Raw genomic sequence first — 12,069 nt, forward strand, 5'->3', positions numbered from 1 at the left:
GTTTCTCCTGTGAGACCTGCTGGTGTGGCCGTGGAAGTGTCTTAGATTCCTGCAGGTTAGAAGTTTCGAAAATGTTTTTGGAAGCTACAACTGCTAGTGCTACAACCCCGCCAAAGGTGATTTTTCACTCTCGGTGTATGGTCGTGCAGGCGGAGCTTCTTGTTATATCTACATATACTTCTATGATGAACACAAAAGCGGACATTAATGTTTACTTGGTAAAAGGTGTACGATAGGTTACGTATAGTGAGTTGGCAGACGTACGACCATCTATCTACAAATTTGGACCAAAAAAAAGGTGATAATCTTGTACTTCAAATCACTTTTTAAACATTTTGCTTTCCTGAGCTTAATAAACATATAGTGTCAATGAAAAAAAAATGAAAATAATTCAAGAATTCCCGTGAACTTTACAGACATTCATACAGTATACGACCAGATAACCACCGGGTTGGGACCTACGTCACTGAAAGCGTCATAGCTTGATGCCATACACATACCAATGGTAATATACATAATTTGAGTGTATTGTGGTCTTACATTAATCTTCAATACTTCAAGAAAGTGTTACATCATTTTTAGATGGATGTAGCTTGAGGTTAACGGCCTTAATGAACCTTGTAATTGATGAGGTAAGCGACCAACCAGCCAACCTCAGTGTCTGTGTGGTCAGAGTGGCAGCAGCAAGCACCATCATCCAGTAATTTACTGTCAAACTTGTACTATATTGTCTGTCAATTTTAGACAGGTGTATTGGAAGACAGTGTGCAATACTTGCAAATCATGAAATTTGCCATTTTTTTGGTACATAATAGAAACTTAGACAGCTAAGCCATAACGTCCATTGACTGTTGAATGATCAGTGAAATTAGAGAATTTAAGTTTACTTGAAAGAGTCGCAGCACAGGTTTACGTCAAGCATCTCCATTTTACCGATCTCCAACCAGCCACTCCATATTGTAAACCTGAGGTAAGTAAATATTCATCCATTAATTTTCTGGCCATGACCCATGAATTACCTGTAGTCTTTCTGGTTAACAACCTTATAAGCCGCTGCTGACAACGTACCAAGGTTTTATTTTCCAAACGGCCATTTCCTCCGGGAACTGCCATCACGCAAATGATTACGGTAGATAAGTTTCCACTTCTCTCAGTCCCTCCATGAACTCCCTCACGTAATATTTATACCCACAGTCTCCTTGATAGATGTTGTCGTACAGGAACCATGGCCGTCAAAGGTTTACCGTAGTTAACTTAGTAGTGTGACAATATTTCCGTGGTAGTGTGTGTTGTTCGTGTACCCACGTGAACTGCCTACCGAGATGTGCTTTATAAGTGCTGTAGCTACTACTGTACACTACTGTACTGTACTACTGTACTTGTAGAAGTACACATATATATGAGGACCTACATGCAGAACATGTGGGCGACCGATGTGTACATGTTTTGTATTCTAGTTTGAAGATGAACATTTATGAGAAGGATGTAATCATCCATTATTGACAGTCAGGTGAGGATGAGGCAGAGTTCAGTCCCTTTACTCATACTTTGTTGGTGTATTCATCTGAGGATGAGTCATTCATGAGTTAGATGATACCCACCACCAAGAAAAGAGGTAGATTTGCACACTATTTTCGAGGCTAGACGCTTAACCTGTTACTCCGAAACTGGTAATTTAATCCAGTATTGAATTAATATTCGTTTAAAATCCAATATTCATTACTACCATCTTTATAAATTGAATAACAGTAGAGTTTATGGCAAAATGAAATGATGGTGGTAAAAGCTCCAGCTACAACCAGAGTTTTGATGTTGACGTAATTATATGGAGGGCGTCCGAGCTCAGGGCATACAAACTTCCCTCCCAGATTCAAAAATTATGTGCTGGGTATGTCTTGATGGCCATACCCCACAGAGCAGTTGCCCCGCGTGCCATTTAGTAAGGCAAACACCCTTTTATACAAATTGTTACACGGCGTGTTGCTGACTGTATTTTTTAGAATGATCAAAGATACGCGTAAGGATAAATGTATGTTGTTTTAAAGATATTTTAATTACTTATGGTATTTAAAAAAATAATTTGAATAGAAATATATATTTCTAATTTTTCTGCATTTCATTACAAATTTTCAAAAGTAAAATGTGGAATTTTATACTTTTGTCATATTTTTTTCGTAAAGTGTATCATTCGATATTAGGCATACTAACGTATTTAATTAAATAAAGCATTGTGAACCACAGTACTAGCATAAACGATGTGTTAAGAATGAAATTGTATGAATCATTGTGAACAGACCAGAGAAACATCACACATCACAGTACATTATGTATTGAAAACGAGAACCAATTGTAATATATGGAAAGGTTTTTCGTTTGGTTTACAGTCTTGACATGTGTTTAATATTTGCTGGAAACCTACTATTATATCCATTCTTGATGTAAATTCGATTCAGTCGAAAATTATCACTGCATGTTGCATATTTTATATGCAAGTTATATAAAGGGATATCGAAACTATTATTTGACAAGGTCTTGTGTTTATCGGTACAAGGGAAGTCTGGTGGACGACCATGGTCTGAGTTAGCAGCAGACTCTTATGTCCTACTTTGAATGACAGAAATGAACAAAGTCGCCATAAAGCCTTCTATTGTATGATACAATGTTGTTTGTACGTGATTCTTGTGCCGGTTTTGACTAATCATGTCTTTTGTACAGTTTATGGTATGTTGTTAGTTGAACAAGATGGTATCTGAGCAGATACACCGTCATTTCTGTCTTTGTTAGTCTCAGCTCAGCCTTATTACAGATTTTGTGTTGGATTTATGATGAGACGATCAATGATAGCCTAAGGTGGGCTGAGACCCAGTGATGGCAGTCTAGGACTTCAAGCAAAATATATTTGGTCTAATCATTAGACCAGTTCATTTCAACTTTGAAACAGTTTACATGTTGACAACCCCGCTGAGAAAAACAAATTGCCAAGCCTCGTTTGAGTGAAATTTGACCTTTCTAGCCAAAATAGGATTGTTGGTCTATAATTTTTAAAAGTTTGTATGACGTAACTTTTCCCTTTTGTTTATCTAATTTGAATAAGCATCAGTGTGTCCCTGGCAGTGTTTATAGCATCATTTCTTCTCTCGGTAGCCTGAGTGTGCTCCAGATATTTTGTTTGGTGTTTATATCTTGACGTTTCTGATTCTAATGACCCTGACAGGTTAATAAGTTTACTGTAAACAAATTAACAACCAAATTGATCTCGTCCGGGATACGTTGTGACGACTGTACGACCTCCGGGGTCATCAAGTGGTGTCATGTTTCCCGTTTTCTTGCAGTAGAACTGTAGGAACCTTGGCGGCCAACATGATGGATATAAAGCCTTTTGAAAAAAAAATACATTTTGAATTTTGTTTATAAAATTCAGTTAAGCGCTCCATTTCTTTTTTCTCCTTTAGTTCGTATGTAAGTATTGTTGAGATGTATAGAAATGTCCCAATATCCGAAACCATTGTCTCCAGCTGATTTTGTTGGTGTGAAACTGTGATAGCATTATTATTATTATTATTATTATTATTATTATTATTATTATTATTATTAATTTTTGGGCAGATATTTTTGTTGGGTAGAGAAATGGGATTCCACTGGTCTTCCTTCCTACCTCGATATGAACTAGAAAAATCCCCAGAAAAGTCACAGGTGCCGGTGGAAGGTGATTGTCAGAAAAACGGACTTGCAGGGTTAGATATATTTAGACTACTAAGGTTAAAGTTATATATATATATATATATATATATATATATATATATATATATATATATATATATATATATATATATATATATTACACTTTGTCGCTCTCTCTCGCGTTAGCGAGGTAGCGCAAGGAAACAGACGAATGGCCCAACCCACCCACATACACATGTATATACATAAACACCCACACACGGACATATGCATACCTATACATTGCAACGTACATACACAGACATATACATATATATACACATGTACATATTCATACTTGCTGCCTTCATCCATTCCGTCACCACCCCGCCACATGAAATGGCACCCCCTCCCCCGCTCGCGTGCGAGGTAGCCACATTCGTTCACTCAGTCTGTTGCTGTCATGTGGAATGCACCGAAACCACAGCTCCCTACCCACATCCAGGCCCCAAAAAACTTTCCATGGCTTACCCCAGACGCTTCACATGCCCGGGTTCAATCCATTGACAGCAGGTCGGCCCCAGTATACCACATCGTTCCAATTCACTCTATTCTTTGGACGCCTTTCACCCTCCTGTATGTTCAGGCCCCGATCGCTCAAAATCTTTTTCACTCCATCCTTTCACCTCCAACTTGGTCTCCCACTTCTCCTTGTTCCCTCCACCTCTGACACATATATCCTCTTTGTCAATCTTTCCTCACTCATTCTCTCCAAGCGACCAAACCATCCCAAAACACCCTCTTCTACTCTCTCAACCACACTCTTTGTTACCACACATCTCTCTTACCCTTTCATTACTTACTTGATCAAACTACCTCACATCACATATCGTCCTCAAACATTTCATTTCCCACAGATCCACCCTCCTCCAAACAATCCTATCTATAGCCCACGCCTCGCAACCATATAACATTGTTGGAACCACTATTCCTTCAAACATACCCATTTTTGCTCTCCGAGATAATGTTCTCGACTTCCACATATTCTTCAACGCTCTCAGAACCTTTGCCCCCCTCTCCAACCCTGTGACTCACTTCCACTTCCATGGTTCCATCCGCTGTTAAATCCACTCCCAGATACCTAAAACACTTTACTTCCTCCAGTTTTGCTCCATTCAAACTTACCTCCCAATTGACTTGTCCCTCAACCCTACTGAACCTAATAACCTTGCTCTTATTCACATTTACTCTCAGCTTTCTTCTTTCACACACTTTACCAAACTCAGTCACCAGCTTCTGCAGTTTCTCACCCGAATCAGCCACTAGCACTATATCATCAGCGAACAACAACTGACTCACTTCCCAAGCTCTCTCATCCACAAAAGCCTGCATACTTGCCCCTCGCTCCAAAACTCTTGCATTCACCTCCCTAACAACCCCATCCATAAACAAATTAAACAACCATGGAGACATCACACACCCCTGCCGCAAACCAACATTCACTGGGAACCAATCACTTTCCTCTCTTCCTACACGTACACATGCCTTACATCCTTGATAAAAACTTTTCACTGCTTCTAACAACTTTCCTCCCACACCATATATTCTTGATACCTTCCACAGAGCATCTCTATCGACTCTTATCATATGCCTTCTCCACATCCATAAATGCTACATACAAATCCATTTGCTTTTCTAAGTATTTCTCACATACATTCTTCGAAGCAAACACCTAATCCACACATCCTCTTCCACTTCTGAAGCCACACTGCTCTTCCCCAATCTGATGCTCTGTACATGCCTTCACCCTCTCAATCAATACCATCCCATAAAATTTACCAGGAATACTCAACAAACTAATACCTCTGTAATTTGAACACTCACCTTTATCCTCTTTGCCTTTATACACTGGCACTATGCATGCATTCTGCCAATCCTCAGGCACTTCACCATGAACCATACATATATTGAATATTCTCACCAACCAGTCAACAACACACTCACACCCCCCCCCTTTTTTTTTTTTATAAATTCCACTGCAATACCTTGCCAGCTTTCATCTTCCGCAAAGCTTTCACTCCCTCTTCTCTGTTTACCAAACCATTATCCCTGACCCTCTCACTTCGCACACCACCTCGACCAAAACACCCTATATCTGCCACTCTATCATCAAACACATACAACAAACCTTCAAAATACTCACTCCATCTCCTTCTCACATCACCACTACTTGTTATTACCTCCCCATTAGCCCCCATCAACGATGTTCCCATTGGTTCATTTGTCTTACGCACTTTATTTACCTCCTTCCAAAACATGTTTATTCTCTCTGAAATTTAGCGATACTCTCTCACCCCAACTCTCATTTGCCCTCTTTTTCACCTCTTGCACCTTTCTCTTGACCTCATACCTCTTTCTTCTATACATCTCCCAGTCGTTTGCACTATTTCCCTGCAAACATCATCCAAATGCCTCTCTTTCTTTTGCACTAATAGTCTTACTTCTTCATCCCACCACTCACTACCCTTTCTAATCTGCCCATCTCCCACCATTCTTATGCCACAGGCATCTTTTGCGCAAGCCATCACTGCTCCTTAAATAAATCCCATTCCTCCCCCACTCCCCTTACGTCATTTGCTCTCACCTTTTTCGTTCTGTACTCAGTCTCTCCTGGTACTTCCTCACACAAGTCTTTCTTCCAAGCTCACTTACTCTCACCACTCTCTTCACCCCAACATTCTCTCTTCTTTTCTGAAAACCTCTACAAATCTTCACCTTAGCCTTCACAAGATAATGATCCGACATTCCTCCAGTTGCACCTCTCAGCACATTAACATTCAAGTCTCTCTTTCGCGCGCCTACTAATTAACACGTAATTCAATAACGCTCTCTGGCCATCTCTCCTACTTACATATGTATACTTATGTATATCTCTTTTTAAACCAGGTATTCCCAATCACCAGTCCTTTTTTAGCACACAAATCTACAAGCTCTTCACCATTTCCATTTACAACACTGAACACCCCATGTATACCAATTATTCCCTCAACTGCCACATTACTCACCTTTGCATTCAAATCACCCATCACTATAACCCGGTCTCGTGCATCAAAACCACTAACACACTCATTCAGCTGCTCCCAAAACACTTGCCTCTCATGATCTTTCTTCTCATGCCCAGGTGCATATGCACCAATAATCACCCATCTCTCTCCATTCACTTTCAGTTTTACCCATATCAATCTAGAGTGTACTTTCTTACACTCTATCACGTACTCTCTCCACTACTGTTTCAGGAGTATTGCTACTCCTTCCCTTGCTCTTGTCCTCTCACTAACCCCTAACTTTACTCCCAAGACATTCCCAAACCACTCTTCCCCTTTACCCTTGAGCTTCGTTTCACTGAGCCAAAACATCCAGGTTCCTTTCCTCAAACATACTACCTATCTCTCCTATTTTCTCATCTTGGGTTACATCCACACACATTTAGAGTAACAGTTGGTGGTGTTCTTAAACATGTTTTTTTTTTTTCATTCGTTTTACCAAAGTATAAAGCGCATGAATTACTGGGCCCCCATGTTCATGTTTTTCGGTTTTTTTTTTTGTTTGTTTTTTTTTTGTTTCGCCGATAAGGTTGCTGTATCATCTCGTATCATCTATTTACTCTGACTAAATAGATATATTCGTACATGGAAAAAAAAACCTTTGGTAAGAGATTTTATTATTTTGATTCTTTCCACTGACTAGTATTAGAGTTGTTGATGGTTCTGTGTCTCATGAGAGTCATGTGAGAGTGTGTAGTGAGGTCACCATCCACCTACACTTGGGTGTATTGTAACAAAACTGATGGTCCCCAGGAGGGAGTGGCCATCACCTGTGGTCCCCAGGAGGGAGTGGCCATCACCTGTGGTCCCCAGGAGGGAGTGGCCATCACCTGTGGTCCCCAGGAGGGAGTGGCCATCACCTGTGGCCCCCAGGAGGGAGTGGCCATCACCTGTGGTCCCCAGGAGGGAGTGTGTATACCGTACATACATACACCTGCACAATCCTCGTTCGCTGTGCACAACACACACACACACACACACACACACACACACACACCAGAGGAGTGGCAGTGTTTACTTTCCTTGACTCCCGCTGAGCCCTTCCCTGGACCTGCGTCATGACATCTGAGCATCACTGTTCACTGTGTGACCTGCCTGGGGAGGGCTCTGGCTGACGTACATGTGATGAACATTTGTTAATATGTTCATTGTTTTCATTTAGTGTTATTCTTGTGAGTATATATCGAAGGGAAAATGTAGCTATCCTGGTAGACAAGGAAAACTCGATTTTCTTCGTTTTATTTCTTCTTTTGATGGGAATTTTACTTGAAATTTCGGTCATATATGGAAATATATTCACCAGTGGCGCTACATGTAAACATTTGGCTATAATTTTGCAGTGTTTTATGCCGTTGGACTGAGAGCTTTCATGATGTGATAAGTGGCTCGCCAACCTGCAGTAAATGGTCGCCATTACGACAGATGAGGTTAAGTAACACTATAAATATAGAGATTCATTTCTGATGCCGTAGATAGGTTTACTCATGACAAGTAAAGAAGCACATATTTTCCTTGAGACTATGTAGTGTCATAATAATTGAAGGAATATATGTTAAACTTGCTTACGTCATATTGTTCGTCGAAATTTTGGAGGTAATTAAGGAAACTGCAGGTATATAGTTAATGTCTGTCATCATTACCGAAAAGCTGACCTGTCTCGTCATAGGAATTTTAGATAAGATTAAGCTTAGATGTAATTTTTCATAGATTTGAAAGGTCTTGTGTGATGAGGTGAGCGAGTTAGGAAAGCAAGGATAAAAGAACAGGACAAAACATTTCAGTTATGCTTATTCTTTAAGAGGAAAGTTTTCAGGCAAGTATCCCTCAAAACTATTTTCTTTGATATATTACGGTAGAGAAAACGCTCTCTGTTCAATATCATGGCTCACTATTATAGATTAGAATATTTTCGCCCTTTAAGGGCTATCGTACGTTGCGCGCTGGTGTCACGGGGTCCGTGCAGAGTGTCGATAATTCTCACGCTGTATTTTCTCAATGTTTGTGAAGTTTGTTCAGCTTTTGGAGGAATATTGTTGCCAGGAGAGCAAGTTCTGGTGGTGGCTGGCAAAGGCAGTGGAAGAAGGTACGACGACCTTGAAAAAAAGCAGGGACCAAAAGCCATCTTTGCTGCCAGTATTACATAGAATTGTCTAAATCAACTTGTGATACTTTACTGTTACTGTAGAACATAATACTATACAGTTAAGGGCAGAGATGTATGCCAACATTTTAGATGCCGATTTCTCGAAATTTTGATTTTAGAAATTAAAAAAAATCTCAGAAAATTATGTCAGTAGATCAATAAATGGAGCTTCACCTCTCGTATGTTCTCGTCTTTATGTGATCTAAGTTGATGATAATGAGGGAAGATGTGGAAAGTCTTGGATCATAAAAATGTTTCGGAAAAAAAAATTCTCAAGAATATTCTACTGTCAGTATGGTAATTTCCTTGCGTTTGGGAGTTTAGAAGTGGTTGTTTTACAGGCCTGTATGTAGGTAATTAACATGCGATCAACATCAAGGTACATATTAGCATTGAAAGTTGAGACATTTTATGAAAAGATTTCTGGTTTTAACTTTTTCACAAAACCTATTCATGATGTGTTCATGAAATCTACGAAGGAAGTTCCTAATAATACAACTTTATACCAGAAAGGAAATCAGTTCCGTCTGTTAATATTTGCAGTTTAGCGGAAATGATGATTTCTGCATCAGTAGACGTGGGAAGAAAGTTATTTGATATTTTCATTTACAATGTGTAAGAAAAGTGAGCCATGGAGGCCACATAGGCTTAGCAGAGCAACATTAACTGGTGACTGAAGTGTATCAGATCTGATGTCCTCCATTAATGCTCGATCAAGGGTAGGTAGAGGTGGATGTTGGGTATCGTTCCATAGCCCTAATTTCTGGTAATCATAGTTCGCGCAGGGTAACGTAGATGGCGCGCGGCCCGGCCGTGTTTACACATGAAGTTCACGTAATGGTAGACAGGTGGCGCATTGTTAAGTGGGCCTTACAAAAGCAAAAATACCGCATGTGTACTACATTGCCCCCGTGACATGTGTAACCTGTGTAACATTGCTGGGTTATATGGCGGCGGCGGGTGTATAGTGTGAGCAGGAAGAGCTGTCGAGGGAGGGAGGGAGGCACAGCAGGACATTGAAGGTAAACACCACATGTGTGTGACCCGCTCACTCCTCCAGTGTAGCGGTGTAGCGACCTTGTGCGGTGACCCTCACCCCACAGTTCAGGTAGTAGTGACACTTAGCCATCTGCGTTGAAATTATCGTAATGTAATTTTACATTGTTGCTACAGTATTTGCTGCAAGATGTCTTTCTTTGATCATTTATTTTTCTGTCACACACGCACACAACATTGAGGCACTTTGACACGATATTGTGGACATGGCAGGAGAGAACCCAAGTATTTTTCATGAATCTGTAAAGATTTACTTTGTCATTTAGAGAGTAGGTAATCTGGCTAAGGGACGGAGAGAGGAATCGTAGAGAGTGATGTAAGTATATGTAAGGAGGTGAATAAAGAGTTCCAGAGTGTTTTCGCAGTGGAAGACACTAATCAGGAGATGGGAAGGGGGTCTTGGAAAGCACTGACATTGCAGTAGAAGGTCGTAACTCATTCATGTAAAGCTCTACACACTATTAAGGTATGTCCACATGTGCGGAAATGTGCAGATAAAGTACCGTTAAGTTTCTTAAGATATTGTTCAGTGGGTCGCTTGAGAAAGGTAAAGTGCCAAGAGAGTGGAAGAGCGCAGATATACACTAGTAAAGGAGATCTGGTAGCAGCGGTGAACCCGTAAACTGGTTTCAGTGAGGATTGGGGTCTGTTGAATGTTAGGAAAGATCAAATAGAAAACTAATTGACTCCTGTTGGCAAAGAAAAGATTATGTAGGTGAGAGATCACTGATTCTGGGGAAGGAGGTCAGAGGTTTATGAAAGAGTGAACCTCATTTTGGACAAAAGAGAAAGTTGGATGGAATTTTTCACTATCTGGTGTGCCGGAAAGCGTTTGACCCTGCCTGAGCCCAGAGGAGGCTGGGAAGGTGTTGGATCTCGGTGCACGAACAAGAGGAAGAGACTCAGTTGATGGTCAGAGAACTAGCTTGGGTGAAGGGATCAAAGGACGCCAGGCATGGAAGATGTCTCCAGATGACATAGGGTCACCAGTAGTGGCGAGCAGTGGCAACCTCGCCTTCCTGGATTAATGTAAATAACTCGCCGGCAAGACGAGACTCTCGTGCCTCAGTGTGTTTGCTGATGATGCCAAGGTCATGAGGGAAGAAGAAGGTGAGGAAACTGGTCTGATAACATAGTCCATGAAAGTTACCCCGAATATATGAATACATGACGAGGATGGGACATATTAGAGGAGGACCAGGAAATACATTGCAGGAGTGTGTCTGTGGGAGGAACTTGGGAGTCGACATTGTACCTGACTTGCAGCCAAGTTCATCTTCATGAGAAATGTTAAGATGACAGACTGTCTGCTGGCGTATATTAGACTTGCAGTCAGTTGTACTGATGAGGACATGTTTCTGCCAACTGTTCACTGTGCACATTAAATTTACAGCACGTTTCTCTAGTTTGCCTACCGCGCACACTTGGATAACCACAGAGAAATAATGGAGAAGGTTCAGAGTAGGACAGCAAAGACGGGGCCAGAATTAAGAGTGTGGGTTACAGTGGAAGAGAAGACAGAAGAGTAAGGAGTGACTTAATCTCACCCTTCACATTGCTGAACCAGTCTGATGATCCGTCAACAGTTCTTCGAGAGATGTAAATACAGAGCAACGAGGAAACATATCGAGATATGAAGTAAACAAAGTGTTACGAGAAGATGGAAATCAGTCCTTGTATCGTGTCACCGTGGAGGATGACTGGAATAAACTCACTGATAAAGTTAAGTTCTGACAGTATACGAATGATTAAACTTTATGGTAATACAAAAAGTTCAAGAGACGGGGGCTCACGAGTGTAGGTAGGTCTGCCTCCCTGAGCTGCACGTATGGGTAATTATGAGGCTTGTGTGTGTGTGTCATCCAGCGTGAGACGAGTTTAGAAGTCCTCATGTTGTGAGGCACTGGGAAGGTTAACACAGCGGCCAGTCTCTCACCACATCACTTCAGGACGAAAACAATTTCAAAGCGGTAGATTATTCATTGGCTTCTGGTAGATTATGGTCAAGTAAGATGGTGTTCAGTATAATGTCGGGCCAAGTTAGAGTTGCGGTATGGTGTCCTGCGAGACCTCTGGGAACAGAGCTGCTGGAGGAGGTACCGTAGA

At 41.0% G+C, this 12,069-nt stretch overlaps 1 protein-coding gene and 1 non-coding gene across 2 annotated transcripts in view; one reads left to right on the forward strand and one right to left on the reverse strand.

Moving 5' to 3' along the window:
• The first annotated feature begins 838 nt into the window (after positions 1 to 838).
• Polr3A (RNA polymerase III subunit A) overlaps positions 839 to 12,069 on the forward strand; it is a 140,187-nt gene continuing 128,956 nt past the window's right edge. Inside the window, exon 1 of the mRNA XM_071666698.1 lies at positions 839 to 970. The gene's annotated coding sequence lies outside the window, so the exon portion shown is untranslated. The remainder of the gene's footprint in view (positions 971 to 12,069) is intronic.
• LOC139751641 (U11 spliceosomal RNA) lies at positions 1,829 to 1,959 on the reverse strand. The gene has a single exon (XR_011713401.1). It is a non-coding gene; the product is annotated as a U11 spliceosomal RNA (small nuclear RNA).

The sequence above is a fragment of the Panulirus ornatus genome, chromosome 11, assembly GCF_036320965.1.
Source record: "Panulirus ornatus isolate Po-2019 chromosome 11, ASM3632096v1, whole genome shotgun sequence".
In the NCBI taxonomy this organism is placed as follows: domain Eukaryota; kingdom Metazoa; phylum Arthropoda; class Malacostraca; order Decapoda; family Palinuridae; genus Panulirus; species Panulirus ornatus.